The sequence below is a fragment of the Eumetopias jubatus genome, unplaced genomic scaffold (genome assembly GCF_037043125.1).
Source record: "Eumetopias jubatus isolate StellerSeaLion01/CBP00866 unplaced genomic scaffold, mEumJub1_p1.0 scaffold_11, whole genome shotgun sequence".
NCBI lineage: Eukaryota > Metazoa > Chordata > Mammalia > Carnivora > Otariidae > Eumetopias > Eumetopias jubatus.
Genome location: NW_028274817.1, coordinates 62,428,653 through 62,451,194, shown reverse-complemented (window position 1 = coordinate 62,451,194; position 22,542 = coordinate 62,428,653).

Below are 22,542 nucleotides of genomic sequence, written 5' to 3'. Positions count from 1 at the left end.
TGTGGTGCCCAATTTGATTCCCTCCCTCCCTGGGGTCACCAGAACCAGGTACTCCAGTGGGGTTCCCTGGGTGAGCTGCATGAGCCCTCCTGTTTTGGCTGAACTGTGATTGCCTTCCATCCAGTCAGCTGCAATGATGCAATCCCTGCTATGAGCACTATGACCAGGGTGTGTTTCCCCATGCTTTTGAGAGGCCCAAGTGGGCTTGTCATTTGGAGCTGTATTTCAATCTAGCTGCCTGAAATTAGGTTATCTGCCACAGCTACATGCACACTGAAGGGGAGGGATTTTTTTTCTGTGCAGCCAGCTAAGAGGCCAGCAGCAGGAAATCTGGGTGTACTGTTATTTTCCCTCTTCTCCAGAGCAGGCATCACTTTGGTGTGGAACTGGTCCTGGCTGGGGCTGCTGACCAGTTGTGGTAGGGCAGGAGCCACTTTGGAGGGATACCATCCAAAGTGAGTGGAGTGTGTGGAACGGGTCCCCAGGAAAATGACAGCGTGGGCATGTGGTGCTGGCAAAATAGAGAGTTAGAACTCTCACATGTGCCTAGCTGTCTAGGCTGGGGGTAGGGAAGAAAAATGGTACCTGCCAACACTTTTATTACTGGAGAAATCTGTCAGTACCTGCCCCTCTGGCATAAATTCTATTAGCCAATAAATGCCCTTCATGGGCACCCCAGGTGTCTTTCAAACTGCTGCTTCTGTGATTTGTCTCAGGAAAAGTTATTTAGAATACTAGGTTTTCAAAGATAAAGCTTCAGTTTCCTACCTCCCTCAGGATCTTCTTAAGTCAGATGGACTTAAGCTCCCAGAGTTGAGTCCCATTGATATTTAAAACTCCCGGAATTAAGTCCTGTTGGTTTTCAAAGCCAGACATTGTGGAGAGTCTCTCTCCCAGTGCATGTTTTCAGTGCCAACGACATTCAGTGTGGGGTCTGATTCTCTCTCTTCTCCATGCTTGTGATGTCTCTCCTATTTGTGATTAGTTACATGTGGGGGTTTGTCTCCCAACAGTGTCTCTGCCCTTCCTACTCTTTTCTATGTGGCCTTCTCTCTGACTAGCCATGGAAGATCTACACTTCCAGTCTTTAAGTAATTTTCAGAGTTATTTTCATAGACATAGCTATTGCCTCAGTGTATCCTTAGGACAGATGAATTCAGGATACTTCTATTCTGTCATCTTTCAAGCCTCTCTACACATAACTTTTATATGTCCCTGGAAACTTAAAAACTCATTGGACTCACTTTATTGTGATAGTCACATTTTGCGGGTCGTCTGGAACCAAACCTGCAATATTTCCAAGGTATACCTATATATGACAACCACATAGGATTTATCTAGGTATTCAAGACTGGTTCAACATTCAAAAATCAATTAATGTAATCCATTACATAAATAGGATAAAAAACAAAATGTACATAATTATATCAATAAATTTAGAAAAGCATTTGACAAAATCCAAACCCATTCATGATAAAAATTCAGTAAACTAGGAATAGAGAGGAACTACCTTGCCATAATAAAAATATCAACAACAATAAACTTTCAGATAACTTCATACTTAATAGTAACAAAATTGTAGCTTTCCCACAAAGATCAGGAATATGGGAGGGTGTCCCCTTTCACCATTTATTTTCAATATCAAACTGTAAGTTCTAGCTAATGCAATACAAGAAGAAAAATAAATAAAGGCACACAAATTGGGAAGGAAGAAAAAAATTGTTGCTGAGTGCAGATGACATGATCATCTATATAGAATATCTGAAAGAATTGACAAATTCCTGGAACTAATAAACAAATATCACAAAATTGCAGGACAAAGTTTAATGTACAAATTAAATCACATTTCCATATACCATTGAGGAACAAGTGAAACTTGAGATTAAAAACATAATATCATTATTTTATTGTTTTCAGACTATCGGACTTTCACCTACTTTGTTAACTGAATAGGAATAACTATGTATTTAAACCTATAAAACGTTGATGAAAAAAATTGAATTACATAAACAAATGGAAATATATTCCATGATCAGGTCTGTAAGAATTAATATTGTTAAAATGCTTATACTACCCAAAGCAATCTATAGATTGGATGCCGTTTCTATGAAAACCCCAACATCATTTCTCACAAAACTAAAACAAATGAATTAAAAATTTGTATAGAACCACAAAAGACCTCAAATATCCAAAACAATCTTGATAAAGATGAACAAAGCTGGAGCTATCCCAATCCCAGATTTGAATATATACGACATGCTGTAGTAATCAAAACAGTATGGTCCTGGCATAAAAATGAACCCACAGTTATATAGTTGATTAATCTATGACAAAGGGAACAAGCATACACAATGGGAAAAAGACAGTCTTTTCAAAAAATGGTACTGGAAACCTGGACAACTACATACAAAAAAAAAATGAAATTGAAACACTTTCTTATACCACACACACACATATAAACTCAAAATGTATTAAAGTCCTAAATATGAGACCTGAAAACATAAAAGTCCTAGAATAGAATATAGGCAGTAATTTCTTTGACATTGACCTGAGCAACATCTTTCTAGATATGTTTCCTTAGGCAAGGGAAACAAAAGCAAATATAAGCTACTAGGGTTATACCAAAATAAACTTTTGTACAGCAAAAGAAACAATCTACAAAATGAAAAGCCAAACTAGAGAAAGGGAGAAGGTATTTGTAAAGGATATATCTGATAAGGAGTTAGTATCCAAAATACATAAAGATCTTATACAACTCAGCACAAACAAACAATTTGATTAAAATGGGCAGAAGACATGAATAAACATTTTTCCAAAGAAGACATACAGATGGCCAACAGACACATGAGAAAATGCTCAACATTACTAATTATCAGGGAAATGCAAATCAAAACCAAAATGAGTTATCACCTTCTGCCTGTCATTATGGCTAGAATCAAGAGCACAAGAAATAACAAGTATTGGCAAGCATGTGGAGAAAAGGACACATTCATGCACTGTTGGTGGGGATGTAAATTGGTGCAGCTACTATAAAAAACAGTATGGAGGTTCCTAAAAAAATCAGAAATTGAAATATCATATGAAATAGTAATTCCATTACTGGGCATTTACCCCTAAAAACCCCCAAAACACTAATTTGAAAAGTTTAAGCCCCTCTATGTTTATTGCAGCATTATTTACTATAGCTAAAATATGGAAGCAACTGAGTATACATTGAAAAATGAAAGGATAAAGAAGATGCAGAAGACACACACACACACACACACACACACACACACACACACACGACTATTACTCAGCCATAGAAAGAATAAGATCTTGAGGTTTGTGCCAGCATGGATGGACATAAGGAGTATTATGCTAAGGGAAATAGACACAGAAAGACAAATATCATATGATTTTACATATATGTGAAACATAAAAAACAAAACAAATGAACAAATTCTTAGATGCAGAGAAAAAATTGGTGGTTTCTAGAGGGGAGTGGATGGGGCATTATGAAGCAGATAAAGGAGATTAAGAGGTACATACTTTCAATTATCAAATAAACCACAGAGATGAAAAGTACAGCATAGGGAATATAGTCAGTAATATCGTAATAACATGTTTTAGTGAAAATATTAACTTCTCTTACCATGGTGAGCACTGAGTAATGTATAGAATTTTTTAATCAATATGTTGTACACATGAAACTAATATAACATTGTGTGTTAATTATATTTCAATAAAAATAAATGATTTATATTTCAATAAAAACAGTATCATTTACATTAGCACTGAAAAATAATGAAATACTTGGGTAAAAATTCTAATATCTGTGCCAGTTATATATAAAGAGCACTACAAAACTCTGATGAAATTAATCAAAGAAGAAATAAATAAATGGAAATATACTTCATGTTCATGAATAGGAAGATTCAATATTGTCAAGATGTCAGTTCTTCCCAAGTCAATCGATAGATTCAATACAATCACAATCAAAATTCTGATAAGTTATTACGTAGATATGGACAAACTGATGCTTTTTTTTTAAGGACTTTATTTATTTGACAGAGAGAGACACAGTGAGAGAGGGAACACAAGCAGGGGAGTGGGAGAGGAAGAAGCAGCCTTCCCCACCGAGCAGGGAGCCCGGTGCAGGGCTCGATCCCAGGACCCTGAAATCATGACCCAAGCCGAAGGCAGATGCTTGAAGACTGAGCCACCCAGGAGTCCCAAACAGATTATTTTTTAAAAATCAAATTAAAATAAATTTTATTTTATTTTATTATTATTATGTTCAATTAGCCAGCATATAGTACATCATTAGTTTTTGATGGAGTGTTCAATGATTCATTAGTTGCATATAACACCCAGTGCTCATCACAACACATTCCCTCCTTAATAACCATCACCTAGTTACCCTATCCCCCCACCCCCCTCCCTTCTGTAAACCTCAGTTTGGATCACAGTGTCCAGAGTTTCTTATGGTTTGTCTCCCTCTCTGATTTCTTCCCATTCAGTTTTCCCTCCCTTCCCCTGTGGTCCTCCACGCTATTCCTTCTGTTCCACATATGAGTGAAATTATATGATAATTATCTTTCTCTGCTTGACTTATTTCACTTAGCATAATCCCTAACAGTAAAATCTATGTCTACGCAAATGGTGGATATCCATCCTTTCTGATGGCTGAGTAATATTCCACTCTATATACGAACCACATCTTTATCCATTCATCTGTTAAAGGGCAACTTGGATCCTTCCATAGTTTCACTATTGTGGACATTGCTGCTATGAACATTGAGGTGCATGAGCCCCTTCTTTTCACTATGTCTGTATCTTTGGGGTAAATACCCAGTAGTGCAATTGCTGGGTCCTAGGGTAGCTCTATCTTTAACTTTTTGAGGAAGTTCCATACTGTTTTCCAGAGTGGCTGTAGCAGCTTGCTTTCCCACCGACAGTGTAAGAGAGTTCTCTTTCTCCACATCCTCTCCAACATTTGTTGTTCCCTGTATTATTAATTTTTGCCATTCTAACTGGTGTAAGATGATATATCATTGTGGTTTTGATCTGTATTTCCCTGATGGCTGGTAATGTTGAGCATTTTTTCATGTGTCTATTAGACATTTGTATGTCTTCTTCAGAGAAGTGCCTGCCCATGTCTTCTGCCCATTTTTGACTGGATTATTTGTTCTTTTGGGTGTTGAGTTTGAGAAGGTTTTTTTTTTTTATTTAAAGAATATTTAATATGAGTAATAATATCATTTCTTACAGTGAGCCATTGCAATATATACCTCTAAGGAAAAGTATAAAGACCTGATTATGGGCCTCTGGTTGCAAGAGAAGTTTTTAATAGATTGTGGATACCAGCCCTTTATCTGATATGTCATTTGCAAATATCTTCTCCCATTCCGTGTGTTGCCTCTTGTTTTGTTTACTGTTTCCTTTGCTGTGCAGAAGCTTTTTATCTTAATGAAGTGCCAGAAGTTCATTTTGTGCTTTTGTTTCCCTTGCCTTTAAGACATGTCTTGAAAGAAGTCACTGCGACTAATATGGAAGAGGTTACTGCCTATGTTCTCCTGTAGGATTTTGATGGATTCCTGTCTCACATTGAGGTCTTTCATCCATTATGAACTTATCTTTGTGTATGGTGTAAGAGAATGGTCAAGTTTCATTCTCCTGCATGTGGCTGTCCAATTTTCCCAGCACCGTTTATTGAAAAAAGTGCCTTATCCCCATTGGATATTCATTCCTGATTTGTTGAAGATTGGTTGACCATAGAGTTGAGGGTCCATTTCTGGGCTATCTGATCTCTTCCACTGATGTACGTGTCTGTTTTTGTGCCAATATCATGCTGTTTTGAAGATCACAGTTTGTAATATAGCTTGAAGTCAGGCACTGTGATGGCCCCAGCCTTCTTTATTCAATAATCTCCTGGCAATTCGTTTTTGGTTTTTTTTTCTGGTTCCATACAAATTTTAGGATTGTTTGTTACAGCTCTGTAAAAAATGTTTATGGTATTTTGATAAGGATTGCTTTGAATGTGTAGATTGCTCTGGGCAGCACACACATTTTCACAATATTTATTCTTCCAAACCATGAGTATGGAATGTTTTTTTTTTATCTCTTTATGTATTCCTCAATTTCTTTCATAAAAGTTCTGTATTTTGTAGAGTATACATCCTTTACCTCTTTGGTTAAGTTTATTCCTAGGTATCTTATGGTTTTTGGTACTATTGTAAATGCAATCAATACCTTAATTTCTCTTTCTTCAGTAACATTGTTAGTGTATGGGAATACAACTGATTTCTGTGCATTGATTTTATATCCTGACAGGTTGCTGAATTGCTGTATGAGTTATAGCAATTTGGGGGTGGAGTCTTTGGGTTTTCCACATAAAGCATCATGTCATCTGTGAAGAGAGAGATTTTGACTAAGTTGAATGCCTTTAATTGTTTTGTTGTCTGATTGCTAATGCTAGGACTTCTAGTACTATTTTGAATAAAATTGGTGAGAGTGGGCATCCCTGTCATGTTCGTGACCTTAAGGGAAAAGCTCTCAGTTTTTCCCCATTGAGAATGATATTCATTGTGGGATTTTTCTAGATGGCTTTTATGATATTGAGGTATGTTCCTTCTATCCCAACACGCTCAAGAATTTTAATCAGGAAAGAATGCTGTATTGTGTCAAATGATTTTTCAGCATCAGTTGAAAGGATCATATGGTTCTTGTCTTTTATTTTATTAATGTGCTCTATCACATTGATTGATTTGTGAATGTTGAAGCACCCTTGCATCCCAGGAATAAATCCCACCTGGTCGTGATGGATAATCCTTTTAATATACTATTGGATCCTATTGGCTAGGATATTGTTGAGTGTTTTGGCATCCAAGTTCATCAGGGATATTGGTCTGATATTCTTTTTTATGTGGTCTTTGGTTTTGGAATCAGGGTAATGCTGGCCTCATAGAATGAGTTTGGAAGTTTTCCTTCTGTTTCTATTTTTTGACAGCTTCAGAAAAATAAGTATCATTTCTTCTTTAAATGTTTGGTAGAAATCCCCTGGGAAGACTTCAGGTCCTGGACTCTTGTTTTTTGGGGGGTTTTTGATTATTGCTTCAATTTTGTTACTGGTTATTGGTCTATTCAGATTGTCTATTTCTTCCTGTTTCAGGCTTGGTAGTTTATAAGTTTCCCAGAAAGCATCCATTTCTTCCAGGTTGCTTAATGTGTTGGTATATAGTTGCTGATAATAATTTCTAATAATTGTTTCTATTTCCTTGGTGTTAGTCGTGATCTCTTCCCTTTCCTTCCTGAATTTATTGATTTGGGTCCTTTCCCTTTTCTTTTGGATATGTCTGGCCAGATGTTTGTTTATCTTATTAATTCTTTCACAGGAACAGCTTCTAGTTTCGTTGATCTGTTCTACTGTTTTTCTGGTTACTATTTAATTGATCTCTGCTCTAATATTTATTATTTCTCTTCTGCATGGTTTAGGATTTATTTGCTATTCTTTCTCCAGCACCTTTAGATGTATGGTTAGCTCATGCATTTGGGATTTTTCTGGGTTTTTTTGAGAGAGGCTTGGATGGCTATGTACTTCCCCCTTAGGACCACCTTTGCAGTATCTGATAGGTTTTGGACCAATATGTTTTCATTCTCATTAGTTTCCATGCATTGCTTAAGTTCTTCCTTAATTTCCTGGTTGATCCAATCATTCTTTGGCAGGATGCTCTTTAACTTCCAAGGGTTTGAATTCCTTCCAATTTTTTTCTTGTGATTGATTCCAGTTTCAAGGCATTGTAGTCTGAAAACATACAGGGAATAATCTCAATATTTTGGTATCAGTTGAGACCTGATTTGTGACCCAGTATGTGGTTTATTCTGGAGAAAGTTCCATGTGCGTTCGAGAAGAATGTGTATTCTGTTGTTTTAGGGCAGAATGTTCTGTATATATCTAGGAAGTCCATCTGGTCCAATGTGTCCTTCAAAGTTTTTGTTTCTGCGTTGGATATTCTGCTTAGATTATCTGTCCATTGCTGAGAGTGGAGTGTTGAGGTCTCCTACTATTAATGTATTATCAGTATGATCATTTTGGTTAACAGCAGGCTTAGGTAGTTGGCTGCTCCCATGTTGGGGGCATAGATATTTATAATTGTTAGATTTTCTTGTTGATAGACCCTTTAAGTATGATAGTGTCCCTCTACATCTCTTACTACCGTCTTTGGTTTAAAATCTAATTTGTCTGATATGAGAATTGTTACCCTCACTTTCTTTTGAGGTCCGTGGACATGATAAATATTTCTCCTTCCCTGCAATTTCAATCTGGAGGTGCCTTTAGATTCAAAATGAGTCTCTTGTAGAAAGCATATGGATGGGTCCTGTTTTTTTATCCTTACACCTAAAGGAGCTGGAGAAAGAACAACAAACAAAACCTAAACCAAGCAGAAGAAAAACAGTAAAGATTAGAGCAGAGATCAATGAAATAGTAAACAGAAAAACAGTAGAACAGATCAACGAAACTAGAAGTTGGTTCTTGGAAAGAATTGATAAAATTGATAAACCACTGGCCAGATTTATCCAAAAGAAAACAGAAAGGACCCAAATTAATAAAATCCTGACTGAAAGGGGAGAGATTATGACTAACACCAAGGAAATAGAAACAATTATTAGAAATTATTACCAGCAACTATATGCCAACAAATTAAGCGACCTGGAAGAAATGGATGCCTTCCTGGAAACTTATAAACTACCAAGCCTGAAACAGGAAGAAATAGACTCTGAATACCAATAACCAGTAACGACATTAAAGGAGTAATCAAAATCCTCCCAAAAAACAAGAGTCCAGGGCCAGATGGCTTCCCAGGGGATTTCTACCAAACATTTAAAGAAGAAATAATACCAATTCTATTATGGCCGTTTCAAAAAATAGAAATAGAGGGAAAACTTCCAAACTTGATAAGGCCAGCATTACCCTGTTCCCAAATCCAGGCAAAGACCCCATCAAAAAGGAGAATATCAGACCAATAGCCGTGATGAACATGGATGCCAAAATACTCAACAAGATCCTAACTAATAGGATCCAACAGTGAATTAAAAGATTATTCACCACGAATAAGACTGTTCTTCCAATCTGTCTTCTGGGGGAGGGGCCTGCTGCTCCTTTTCTCAGGTTTTTGCCTGGGTAGAGTTGTCACACCCATTGTCAGGGGGATAGGCTTAATATGAGCTGGTTGGCTGGGTGGTTTTTGTTCCCTGGCATCTTTCTGCTTCTCTTTAGAGGGTCAGAGCAAATGTGGCCATGTGGGAATCTCCAGCCCAGAACCACAGTTTCACAGTCCACCCCTATCAACAGATCCTCCAGGTCAATCTGTCTCCATCTCTGCACATACCAAACTCCACAGACTCATGCATCTTCTGGGGGAGGGGCCTGTTGCATTGAGTCTCAAATGTCTTTTTCCCATTTGTAATTGCTCTGCCCTTGCCTGGAGCCAGGCTAAGTAATCTGCTCCAGTTTGTTCTCTGTGGTTTTTGTTCCCTGAAGTCTTTCTGTGCAACTTTAGAGGATGAGAATGAAAAAGATGGCCTCCCAATCTCTGGCACCACAGCCGAAAGCTCAGGGTCCACTTGCTGGGAGCCCTCAAAGAAAAGCAGTCAATCACTCCTCTCTCCCTGCTCTCTGACTGTACTCTGTGCTCACCCAGCATGTGAACAAGGATTTCTATCTCAGGCACACACCATTTGGAGACTTCAAACCCAGTAGGCTCTTGTGGCATGCTCCCCTGCTGCTCATCCCAGGGCAGAGAGGGGACTTTCCTTGGTTCTGTCATTTTGTTGGGACCCTGCTGGAAGAGCAGGGGCCCAAATGTGCCACAGACCACAGTTTATGGCAACCCTGGGATGAAAGCCCACTCTTGGGCTCACTCTTTGGGACTGGCTGCCCTGATCCGATACCTGGGAGCTCTGCTGCACTCATGTATCCCCAGTCTTCCTGTGACTTCGAGGATTCTGAGATCACACTGTCCCAGTGAGTGTTCCACCTCCCACTTAACTTCTGAGTGAGGTGCCTCAGCGGAGCAGACTTCTAAAAGTTCCAATTTTGTGCCCCTCTGCTCTATCACTTGCCTAAAGCCGACTGCTGGAGGCTCCCTCCCACCCCCCTGGGGAGGTCTATCTTTCTATATATTGCCTTGGGTTTACTTCTCCACACCTCTTATCTTGCAGAAAATGGCCCCTTGTCTATTTGTAGAGTTGCAACTATTCTTTTCTTTGATCTTCATTTGGTTCACAGGTGTTTAGAATGGTTTGATAACTCTGTAGCTGAATTCCTGGGCCAGACAAAATTAAGGTCTCCTATTCCTCCACCATATTGGACACGTCCCAACAAACTGATTCTAATGTGTGTTTGGTGAGGCACAGGACTCATGATAGACCACATAACACTGAGGGAGAAGAAGAAAGTTGAAAGGATTGACACCACTCCAAGAGTTACTATAAACCTAAAGCAACTAAGACATTTTGGTATTACTTAAAGAAGACACAAATAGATCAATGGAACAGAATAGTGAGCCAAGATATAGACCCATATATATCTAGTCAACTGATCTCTGACAAAGAAGCATAAGCTATACAAATAAATAAATATATTATTTTCAACAAATTTTTCTGGAACAAATGGGTATTTATATGACAAAAAATGCATCTAGACAAAGACCTTACAGTATTCACAAAAAAGTTAAAATCAACATGGATCACAGACCTAAATATAAAACACAAAATTATAAAACTCCTATATCAAAATATAGGAAAAGATCCATATGACCTTGGGTTTGACAATAGCATTTAAGCTGCAACTCCAAAAGCATAATTCATGAAAGAATTGAGAAGTCAGACTTCATTAAAAATGTTTTTTTTTGGCTCTGCAAAAAGTTATGTCAAGAAAATGAAAAAATATACCACATACTGGGAAATATTTGTTAAAGACATACCTTATAAGGAACTGTCATCCAAAATGTACACAGAACTCTTAAAACTCAACCATAAACAAACAATTCGATTTTAAAACTGTTTAAAGACCTTAACAGACACTTCACAAAACAAGTTATATAAGTGGCAAATAAACATTATAGGAAGATATTCCACATTGTGTGTCATCAGGGAAATGAAAACTAAAACAATGAGCTACCAATACTTATTTTTTAGAATAACCAAAACCCAGAACTTTGACAACACCAAATGTTGGGAAGGATATTGAGCAGCATTAACTTACATTTATTGCTGGTGGGAATGCAAATTATACAGCCACTTTGTAAAACAGCTTGGCAGTTTCTTAGAAAAATAAACACACTCTTACAATATGATCCAGAAATCATACTCCTTGATATTTACCCAAGTGAGGTGAAAATTTGTGCTCACAAAAATAGCTGCACATGGATGTTTATTGCAGCTTTATTCATAATTGTCAAAACTTGGAAGCAAACAGAATGTCCTTCAGTAGGTGAATGGATGTATAAACTGTTATTTAATAGTAAAAGGAATTGAGCTATTGAGCCAATGAGAAAACATTAAAGAACCTTAGGTGCATATTACTAAGTGAAAGAAGCCAATCCAAAAAGGTCACATTCTCTATGTTTCCAACTATATGACTTTCTGGAAAAGGCAAAACTATAAAAATAATAAAAAGATCAGTGATTACAAAGGATTAGTGAGGAGAAAGGGATGAGTAGGCATAGTCCAAGAAGATTTTTATAGCAGTGAAACTACTTTGTATGCTACTACATTATTGGATACATGTAATTATACATTTGCCCAATCCCATAGGATGTAGAACACCAAGAGTAAATCCTAACATAAACTATGAACTCTTGGTGGTAACAATGTGTCACTGTTGGTTCATCAATTATAACAATTATACTACTCTCATGGGGGATGCTGATGATGATGGAGGTTGTTCATGTGTGGGGGCAGGGAATAAGTAGGAAATCCCTGTACTTTCTGCTCAATTTTGCTTTGAACTTAAAACTGTTTTAGGACATAAAGTCTATTAAAAATGCAATGTATATTTAAAAGAAATTAATAAATATCTACATCAAAGAATGACATTCATGTTTATGGATTGGAACATTTAATGTTTTTAAGATGGTTATGTATGCTTTCCAAATTCATCTACAGTTTCAATGCAATCCCTATAAAAAAAATACCATTTTTTAAGGCACCAATTGAAGAGCTAATGTTAAAAAATTCATATGGATATACAAAAGACCTAGAATATCAAACAACCTTACAAAATTGGAGTATTCACACTTTCTAATTTCAAATTTTACTGTAAAGCCACAGTAATATAGTTTTGTACTCTGGTACTAGCATACGCATAGACATATACATCAATGGAAATGAATTGAAAGTCTCCAAAAAAAGCATATTACATTTGTGATCTATTGAAATTCACCAAGGGTGTCAAGACTATCCAATGAGGAAAGAACAGCTTTTTCAACAAGTGACACTCAAGCTACTGGATATCCACATGTAAAAGAGTAAATTTGGACCTTTACTTGAGATGATGCACAAATATCAACTCAAAATGGATCACAGAGCTTAATGTAAAGGATAAAAAGTATAAAACCCTAAAAAGAAAATATAGGAGTTAATCTTCATCATTTTGGATTAGGCAATGTTTCCTTACATATGACACTAAAAGCACAAGTAAAAAAAGAAGAGAATAAAACAAACTGGGTTACATCAAAATTAAAAACTTTTCGATTCAAAGTATAACATCAAGAAAGTGAAAATACAAGCCACAAAATATGAAAAAAATATATGCAAATCACATATCTGAGAAGGAATTTGTATCCAGAATATTTAAAACTCTTGCACCTCAACCATAAAAAGACAAATAATCTATTTAAAAATGAGAAAACTTTGAATAGACATTTTTCCAAAGAAGATATGCAAATGACCAATAAGCCCATGGAAAAAGTGGCCAACATAAGCAGTCATTAAAAATTTACATCAAAATCACAATGAAATACTACTTTGCATCATTTAGAATGACTATAATAAAATAGATATGTAATAAAATTCTGGCAAAAACTTGGAAGAATGGGAAACCTCATGCATTACTATTGGTCTGTAAAATTGTGCAGTCACTTTGGAAGCAGTTTGGCAGTTCCTTAAAATCATCATATGGTTACCATATGAAATATCAATTTCACTTCTAGATATATAACAGAGAATTGTAAGCATATGTGCACACAGAAACTTGCACATGAGTGTCCATGGCAACATTGTTTTTATATTTTTACTTGTTTTAATTTAAGTATAGTTGACATACAATATTATATTGGTTTCAGGTGTACAACATAGTGATTCAGCAAACATACGGATTACAAAATGCTCACTACATTAAGTGTAGTTAGGATCTTTCACCATATGAAGTTATTACAATATTATTGATTATATTCCCTAGGCTCTATTTTCATTCCTGTGACTAATTTATTTTATAACTGGAAGTTTGTACCTCTTAATATCTTTCATCTATGCAATCCCTTTCACCTATCCCCCCATTCCCCACCCCTCTGACAAATACCGGTTTGTTTTCTGTATTTTTGAATCTTTCCTGATTCTTTCTTTTTGTTTGTTCATTTGTTTTATTTTTTTAGATTCCACATATAAATGTAACCCTGTGGTGTTTGTCTTTCTCTGTCTGACTCATTTCACCTAGCATAATACCCTCTATATCCAACCATGTCATCATGAGTGACAAGGTCTCATTCTTTTTTTATGATGGAGTAATAATCTTTGTATATATTATATATGTCATATGTTCTTTATCTTTCTATTGATGGACACTTATGTTGTTTCCATATCATGGCTATTGTAAATAATGCTGCCATAAACACAGGAGTACAAATGTCTTTTCAAATTAGTGTTTTCTTTTTCTTCAGGTAAATATCCAGAAGTGGAATTACTGGATTGTATGCTATTTCTATTTTTTAACTTTTTTGAGGAAACCTCATACTATTTTCCATAGTGGCTGTGCCAATTTACATTTCCACCAACAGTGCATGAGGGTTCCCTTTTCTCCACATCCTCCCTAACACTTATTTCTTGTCTTTTTGTAATCACCATTCTAACAAGTGTGAGGTGATATCTTATCATAGTTTTTATTTGCATTTCTCTGATGATTAGAGATTTTGAAAATATTTTCATGTATATATTTTCCATGTGGATTTCTTCTTTGGAAAAAAATGTCTATGTAAGTCCTCTGTCCATTTTTAAACGAGATTATTTGCTTTTTTTGTATTGAGTTCTATGATTCCCTTATATATTTTAGATGATAACCACTTATCTATTTCACAGTTTATAAATATTTTCTCTTATTCCAGAGATTGCCTTTTGGTTTTGATTGATTTTTGGCTGTATGTAAGTTTTTAGTTGAATTTGTCCCAATTGTTGATTTTTGCTTTTGTTGATATGCTTTTAGTGTCACGTATAAAAATGGTTGCAAAGGGGCACCTGGGTGGCTCAGTGGGTTAAGCATCTGTCTTTGGCTCAGGTCATGATCCCAGAGTCCTGAGATAGAGCCCCATGTCAGGCTCCCTGATCAATGGGGAGCCTGCTTCTCCCTCTCCTCCCCACCTGTGCACTCTCTGTCAGTGTCTCTCTCAAATAAATAAAATCTTTAAAATAAATAAATAAATAAATAAATAAATAAATAAATAAATAAATAAATAAAATGGTTGCAAGGACGAATGTGAAGGAGTTTTTCCCCTGTTTTCTTCTAGGTGTTTTACAATTTAAGGTCATACACTTAAGTATTTAATCTATTTTATTAATTTTCATGATTGGTGCAATAGAGAAACCCAGCTTCATTATTTTGCAAGTGACTATCTTGTTATCCCAGAATTATTTATTGAAGAGACTATCACTTTTCTGTTGAGAACTCTCAATTTCTTCTTTAAATATTAGTTGATCATATATATGAGAGTTTATTTTTGTGCTCTTTATTCTGTTTCATTGGTGTATGTGTCTATTTTTATACCAGTGCAATACTCTTGATTACTATATCTTTGTAGTACAGTTTGCAATAAGGAAGTATGATTCCTCTGGGTTGGTTCTTCTTTCTCAGGATTGCTTTGCTGTGGGAGGCTTTTGTAGTTCCATACAAATTATAGAATTTTTTTTCTATTTATGTGAAGAATTCTGTTGAAGTTTTCATAAATAGTTCACTGAATAAATTCGGAATAGAATAGATGGCTTTGGGTAGCATAGGCATTTGAAAAATATTTTTTTTCAATTCATGAACATAGGAAATGTTTTCATTTGTTTGTATCTTATTCAATTTCTTTTATCTACATCTTAAATTTTCAGTGTACAGATTATTCACCACCTTGTTTAAATTTATTCTTACGTATTTCATTATTTTGATATTATTGTAAATGAGACAGTTTTATTTATTTCTTTTTCAGATATTTTGTTGTTAGGGTATACAAATGTAACTGATTTCTGTATGTTGATTTTGGGCCCTGCAACTTCACTGAATTTGTTGATTAGCTGTTTGTGTGCATATGTGTGTGTGTGGTCTTCAACATTATCTACATATAGTATTATATTATTTATAAACAGAGACAATTTTTTACTTCTTCCTCTCTACTTTAGATGCCATTTATTTATTTTATTGCCTAATTGCTCTGGCTAGGACTTCCAGTACTATGTGAGATAGGAGTAATAAGAACAGTCATCCTTATTTTGTTAATGGTCTTTGAAGAAAAGTTTTCAGCATTTCAACATTAGGTATGATGTTATCTGTGGACATGTCATATATAGTCCTTAGTATATTGAGGTATGTCCCTTCTAAACCCTTTTGTTGAGAGTTTTTATCATTAAAAGACATTAAATTATGTCAAATGTTTTTTTCTGAATCTGTTGAAGGGATCTTATGATTTTTATCTTTTATTCTATTGATGTTATCTATATATCACATTTGTTGATTTGTGTTTATTGAGTAATCTTTGCAACCCAGTGATAAACCTTACATGATTATATGATCTTTTAAATGTGCTATTGAATTTAGTTTGCTAGTATTTTATTGAAAATGTTTGCATCTATATTCATCAGGGTTATTGGCCTATAGTTTTCTTTTATTGTCTTTATCTGGCTTTGGTAACAGAGTAATCTTTACGATACTGAGTCTTCCAATGCATGAAACAGTTTATCTATTCATTTATTCAGATCTTTAATTTCTTTACAATTTTTAATTTTCAGCATAGAGATCTTGTATGTTTTTATTACATTTATACCTAGATATTTCAATTTTTGGAAAAATTGTTAAAAGTATTATAATTTTAATGTTAAGTTCCACATGCTCATTGCTAAAATACAGGAATACATTTGATATTTGGCCTTGGATCCTGAAACTGATGAATTTATTTATTCCAGATTTTATGTAGATTCTTTAAGATTACCTACATAGATAAGCATGCTATTTGCAAATAAGGTATTTATATTTCCTCCTTTCAAGTTTGTCTTTTATTTAAAATAAGAAATTTAATTTTTGTGCAGGCTAGGACTTCCAATATATGTTGAATAAGAGTGGTTAGAGCAGACATCTTTTGCTTTGTTTCTGATTTTAAAGAGACTGCATTTTGTCCCTTATCATTAAGTATGATATTAGCTGTAGGTATTTTACAGACCTTTTTTTCTTTTTTTTAAAAGATTTTATTTATTTATTTGAGAGAGAGAATGAGATAGAGAGAGAGCATGAGAGGGAAGAAGGTCAGAGGGAGAAGCAGACTCCGTGCCGAGCAGGGAGCCCGATGCGGGACTCGATCCTGGGACTCCAGGATCATGACCTGAGCCGAAGGCAGTCGCTTAACCAACTGAGCCACCCAGGCGCCCCAGACCTTTTTTTCAAGTTGAGAAATTTCTTCTCTATTATTTACTTGCTGAGATGATTTTTTTAAATAACAAATACATATTGAATTTTAATGATCTTTTTCTGCATGATGTTATACAATCATATAAGTTTTCATCTTTAACCTGTTGATATATGGTTGATTACACTGATCAAATTTCAAATATTTAACCAGATTTACAGTCCTGGAATAAATCCCACTTTGTTGTGGTATATAATTCTCCTTATTTTTGCTGGACTCAATTTGCTGGTATTTTGTTAAGGATTTTTGTGTTTAAGGACATGAGAAATACTGATTTTTTACTTATTGTATGTTCTCCTCATTTGGTTTTGGCGTTGGGGTAATACTGTTATCATAAAATGATTTGGAGTGCACTCCCTTCTCTTAATTTTTGGAAGTGACTGTAAAATTGGAACTAGTTTTTTAAAATGTTATAGTAGATTTCTCCAGTGAAACCATTTGGTCCTGGAGATTCTTTTTTCAAAAGCTTTTTAATTCCAACTTCAATTATTTTACATCTTTATAAAACTATTCAGGTTCTCTATTTCTTATTTTGCGAGTGTTGTTAGTTTTTGATGTTTGAGAACTTGGTACATTTATTCTAAGTTTTGGAATTTACAAGGAAAATGTTGGTCATAGTATGCCCTAATTATGTTTTTAATGTCTGTGGTATCTGTAATTATATCACCAGCATCAGTCCTGATATTGGTAATTTGTGACTTTCTTTTCATCATGTATTTCTTGTCATAACTTTATCAATTTTATTGGTCTTTTCAAAGAACCACCTGATAAAAATTTATTTTCCCTATTGTTTTTCTGAATCCAATTTCATTTATTTTTGCTCTTGTCTTTATTATATCCTTCATTTTGCTTGTTTTGAACTTGTTTTGTTCTATTTTTTCTAATTTCTTGAGGTAGAAACATGGATTATTGATATAAAACTTTTTCTCTTTTCTAATGTAAATATTTATTGCAGTAAATCTCCCTTACAACACTGATTTAGCTACAACCCATAAATTTTGACATGTATTTTTATTTTCATTCAGTTCCAAGTATATTTTCATGTACTTTGAGGTAGTATTTTGACTCATCTATTATTTTAGATTATGTTATTTATTTTTCAAGTGTTTGGGAATTTTTTTCTTTTTTTATTTATTTGACTTACCCAAGTCAAAGTTGGATTTCATTGTCAAAGAACATACTCTGTATCTTTCATTATTTTACATCTGTTGAGGTTTTTTTATGGGCCTGGATACAATCTGTCATAATGAACACTCATTTGAAAATATCTTATTTTCCCTTCCTTTCTGAAGGATAGTTTCACTAGATATAGAACTGAGTTCCGGAAATTTTTTTCTTTCAGAATTTGAGAAATGTTGTGACAGTTCCTTCTGGTCTTTATGGCTTTTTATGAGAAATCTACTGTTATTTGAATTATTGTTTTCATATAGGTAATGCATCATTTCTCTCTGGTTGTTTTCAATATTTTTTGTCTTTAGTTTTCAGAAGTTTGTATATGCTGTATCTTGACATGGATTTTCTTTGGATTTATCATCTTAAATCTGTAGATTTATACACTTGTCAAATTTTGGAAGTTTTCAGCCATTATTAATTGAAATACTCTTACCTCAAATTCTTTCTTTTCTGCTCTCTGACAACATGAATGTTAAATCTTTTATTTAATTATTGTCCCACCATCCCTGAGACTCAATTTATTTGTTTTAATCTATTTTCTCTCTGTTGTTCAGATTTGGTAATTTTTATTGTTCTGTTTTTGTGTTCACGGATTCTTTCTTTTATTGTCTTCCATCTACTACTCGGCCACACAAAAAGATTATTTATTTCAATTGTTATATTTACTGATTGTATAATTTCCCTTTGATTTCATTTTATATTTTCTATTTTTTGTTGTGATTTTCTGTTTTTCCATTTGTTTCTAGAGTGTTCACAGTTGATCACTGACACATATTTATGATTGCTTCTTTAAAATACCTGTCAGATAATTCCAACATCTGTGATTGCAATGTTGAAAAGTGGATGTTCAATTCCCCCTGGGACACCATCCTGGCCAAAGCAGGGTCCTAACTTGCACTGCCATCATGCCAATGGGTAATAGTACAAGACTAACATAATTTTCTGTTCTATTGACACATTCCCAGTTAAAAAAAAAATGTTGCACTGAATTGTACTGTCTCTTTGCCACTGCATTTGGTTGGCAGTTCAGCTCCCTATTGTTCACTGCTAAGATGAGGGCAAACATGATATATAACTAGCACCACCTTTCACTTGTTCTATCTCATTTATTTCAGTTATTTGTGGAAGTTGAGTTCCCACTGACTTCAGATTGGGGTAAATAGAGTACTATTAAGCACTACACTGCATGACCTTGTTCTGACTTGTTGCTGTTGGATTATGATGGAAGTTCAGCTCCATATAAACCTCATTTACAGCAAGAGAGGAAAAAGAAGAGTGCCAACTGGCACTTCCTTACATTATCTTATTCTAATTATGCTAGATGAAAATGAAAGCTCAAATTTCTGTGGTCCCACTGAAACTAGAGGAGTTGAAAGTAGAAAGTCTTGAACTAACTCATTCTACCTTGTTGCTTCTGGGTGGAGTTAGAACTTCAGCTCTCCACACGGTCCTTCTGACACTGGAGAAAGGTAGGTGGGAAGAAGAGGGACAACTAACAATGTCTCACACTACTCTTTTTACTTAATTTCTTTTGGATGGCAGTGAAAGCCCATCTTCCTACTTGGTCTTATTGACACTACCCAGGTAGTGGAATCAAAATGCTGCCTACTGTTTTTAGGCAGGGGATAGAAGCTGCACAAATGCCACCTTGATAGAAGAATTGGGGAGCCATTTCTCCATTGATGTTTGACTAGGGTAGGCACTGTCAAAAATGCTCTCTGTTCTAATATACCACCTATCCCAGGTGTTTTGGCTAGAGAGTCAGCTTTCTTTGGGGCTCTTTATATCTTTTATGTTGCAAGTTTCTCCAGCACACTGTCCAGGATATATGAGAGGAAAACAATAACCAATAGAGTGCTTCTCTATGTTGCTCAAGTCCCAAGCTTTCCAGGCTCTTACTCTTCTCTTTTTCATTTTTCAGAGTCTCCCTATGCTATTTTTTTAGTTGTATGAGAAAGGAATTGAGAGATGGAAGCAATTCCATTTTGGCCAAAAGTAGAATTATCCCATTACATTTTTAGAGTAAAATATAGATATATCTTAAATATTTTATAATGCAGAAATAGATTAAGTTTCTTTTATATTCTTAGTGGAATTCTGTACAGTCATTCAAATCATATCATCAACTAATACGTATTGACATGAGAAAAATATCATGGTAGAGTATCAGAAGACAAAATTCTATGTAAAATTATGATATCAAATACGTAAGAGATGTGTGTGTGTGCATATATTCCCATGCTTGTGTATGTAAGTTGATAAAAGAAAGAAGGCCAAAAATTTTACAAAAATGATAGTAGTGGATATATTTTGTGTATTGGGATTATGGGTGATTTTTATTTTCTGCTTTATACCTTTCTCTATTTCCAAATGTTCTACAATGAACATGTCTTTCATAATCAGAAAAAAATTCTTATTAAATTAGATACTCAATTCTTGAGAGAAACATTTTGGTTCTATCAAATAAAACCTGTTGCCAGTGACAGAACTAAGAAGTAAATTTACCCCAATTCACTGTTTAAATCTGTAGAATTTCACAAGAGTAAGGAGGCTGTGGGGGGACAAGGTAAGCTACAGAGAGAACATAGTAATAGGTTCCTAAATCTTGAATTGGAATTGTAGAAGTGTTTTTGAGACATAAAGATGTTTTGAACAGCTACCATCAAGAAAGTTTAAGAAAATTATTTGAATTTTCCTAGGCCAATTTCTCAGATATTTTGGATATATTTTCTTATGAATTTACTGATTCAGTATCATTACATGGAAACTCTGGAACCCATCATAGGAAAACCTCAAACTCTGAGAGACCTGTTTGTTTTATTCTCTTCTGCTTCATTTCACCAGATCTGTCAAAGACCTCAAGACCAACCAGATATAATTGGCTTGACTGAACGGTCCCTACACACAGTTACATGCAAACCTGAAGCTCATTTTATTCTCATAATTATAGATAAATTCTTTAATAAGCCCTAATTTCAAGTCAGCAGTGGAAAAGTCAGGTTTAGATAAACATATTAAATGCAGTTCAGTCCCACCCACCCCAGTTACATTGGGTTTATATATAGTTCCTTTTTGGTATATAACTCTATAAAATTTTGTTTTTATTATTAGATAGTTTCTTGTTGCAATTCTGTTTCAAGAGTAGACAAAATTTTACCACTCAAGCTAGATGTATGTGAGGCTGCTAGTTCCTGACTGTGGTAAAGAGGGACATGTGATGCTCATTATTTTTCCCCACTCCTTTCTTCCTGTCCTCTACACCTTCACCTACTAAAATGGCTGGTATTTGAGAAGGGACAACTATAAAATTGAGGATCCACATGATAATGGTAACAAACTTGCTTCTTTCTTTATGTTAATTTTTGTTGCCTTTCTTTAACAGACAGACAGAATTATAGACTGTGTGTTTTCTTTGTGGTGTGTACATGTGGAATGATGGTGGCTTCTTTTAGGATGTTCTGGGAATAAGTAATATATGTACTTAAGACTGTCTTCTGCTTTAATTTTAAGGCAAAAGATTCCCTGTGGCATTTTATTTTCCCTTGCTGCCACTATCAGTGATATTGAAAATATTTCTTGTGTGCTGCCTGCCACTAAATTGGTAGTTCTCTGATCCACATCTCCATTTTAACTCCCCAGATTCCCTTTTTATTCTCTTGGAACCATATGATTTTGGGTTGAGTGTTTATATGCAGATGTGGCAGGGAGTTGTAAGGGCTGACTCCCATTTTCTCTTTACCCAGGTACCCTGTACCATAAGTCTTTATACCAGCTTCATATGATACAGTTTTGTGACTCTCTGGGTGAGAAGAAAATTTTTGCTCTTTCTCTCCAAAATCATGTAAAATTCTCTTTGGACCAATACTAATTTGGGGAGGAAGCAAGCCAAACATTTCCCACTCACCTTGAGGACAGTGATGGAAAGTATAGCAACTTCTCATTAGCTCTGTTCTCTCCAAGTAGGTGACTTCAGAAAGGAGAGGCATGATATATTTAAAGAGCTGATAGGAAAAAAAAAAAAAAACTACAACCAAGAATACTCTACCCAACAAGATTATCATTCAGAATTAAAGGAGAGATAAAGAGTTTCCCAGACCAAAAAAATAAAATAAAATAATTAATTAATTAAAAGAGTTTATCACCATTAAACCAGGCATACAGTAAATGTTAAAGGGATTTCTTTAGGAATAAAAGATCATAATTAGAAGAAAATTATGAATAATAATATGTGAAATATGACAACATATACATAAAACATGGAGGAGGGAGTAAAAAAGTTCTTTTAGAATGTGTTTGAACTTAAATGACTTCCAACTTGATTCAGACTGCTATATATTCAGGATCCTATGTATGAACCTCATGGAAATAACAAACTTAAAACCTATACTGGATAAACAAAAAAATAAAGGAAAACAAAGCCAAGCATAACACTACAGTTATCAATCACGAGGAGAGA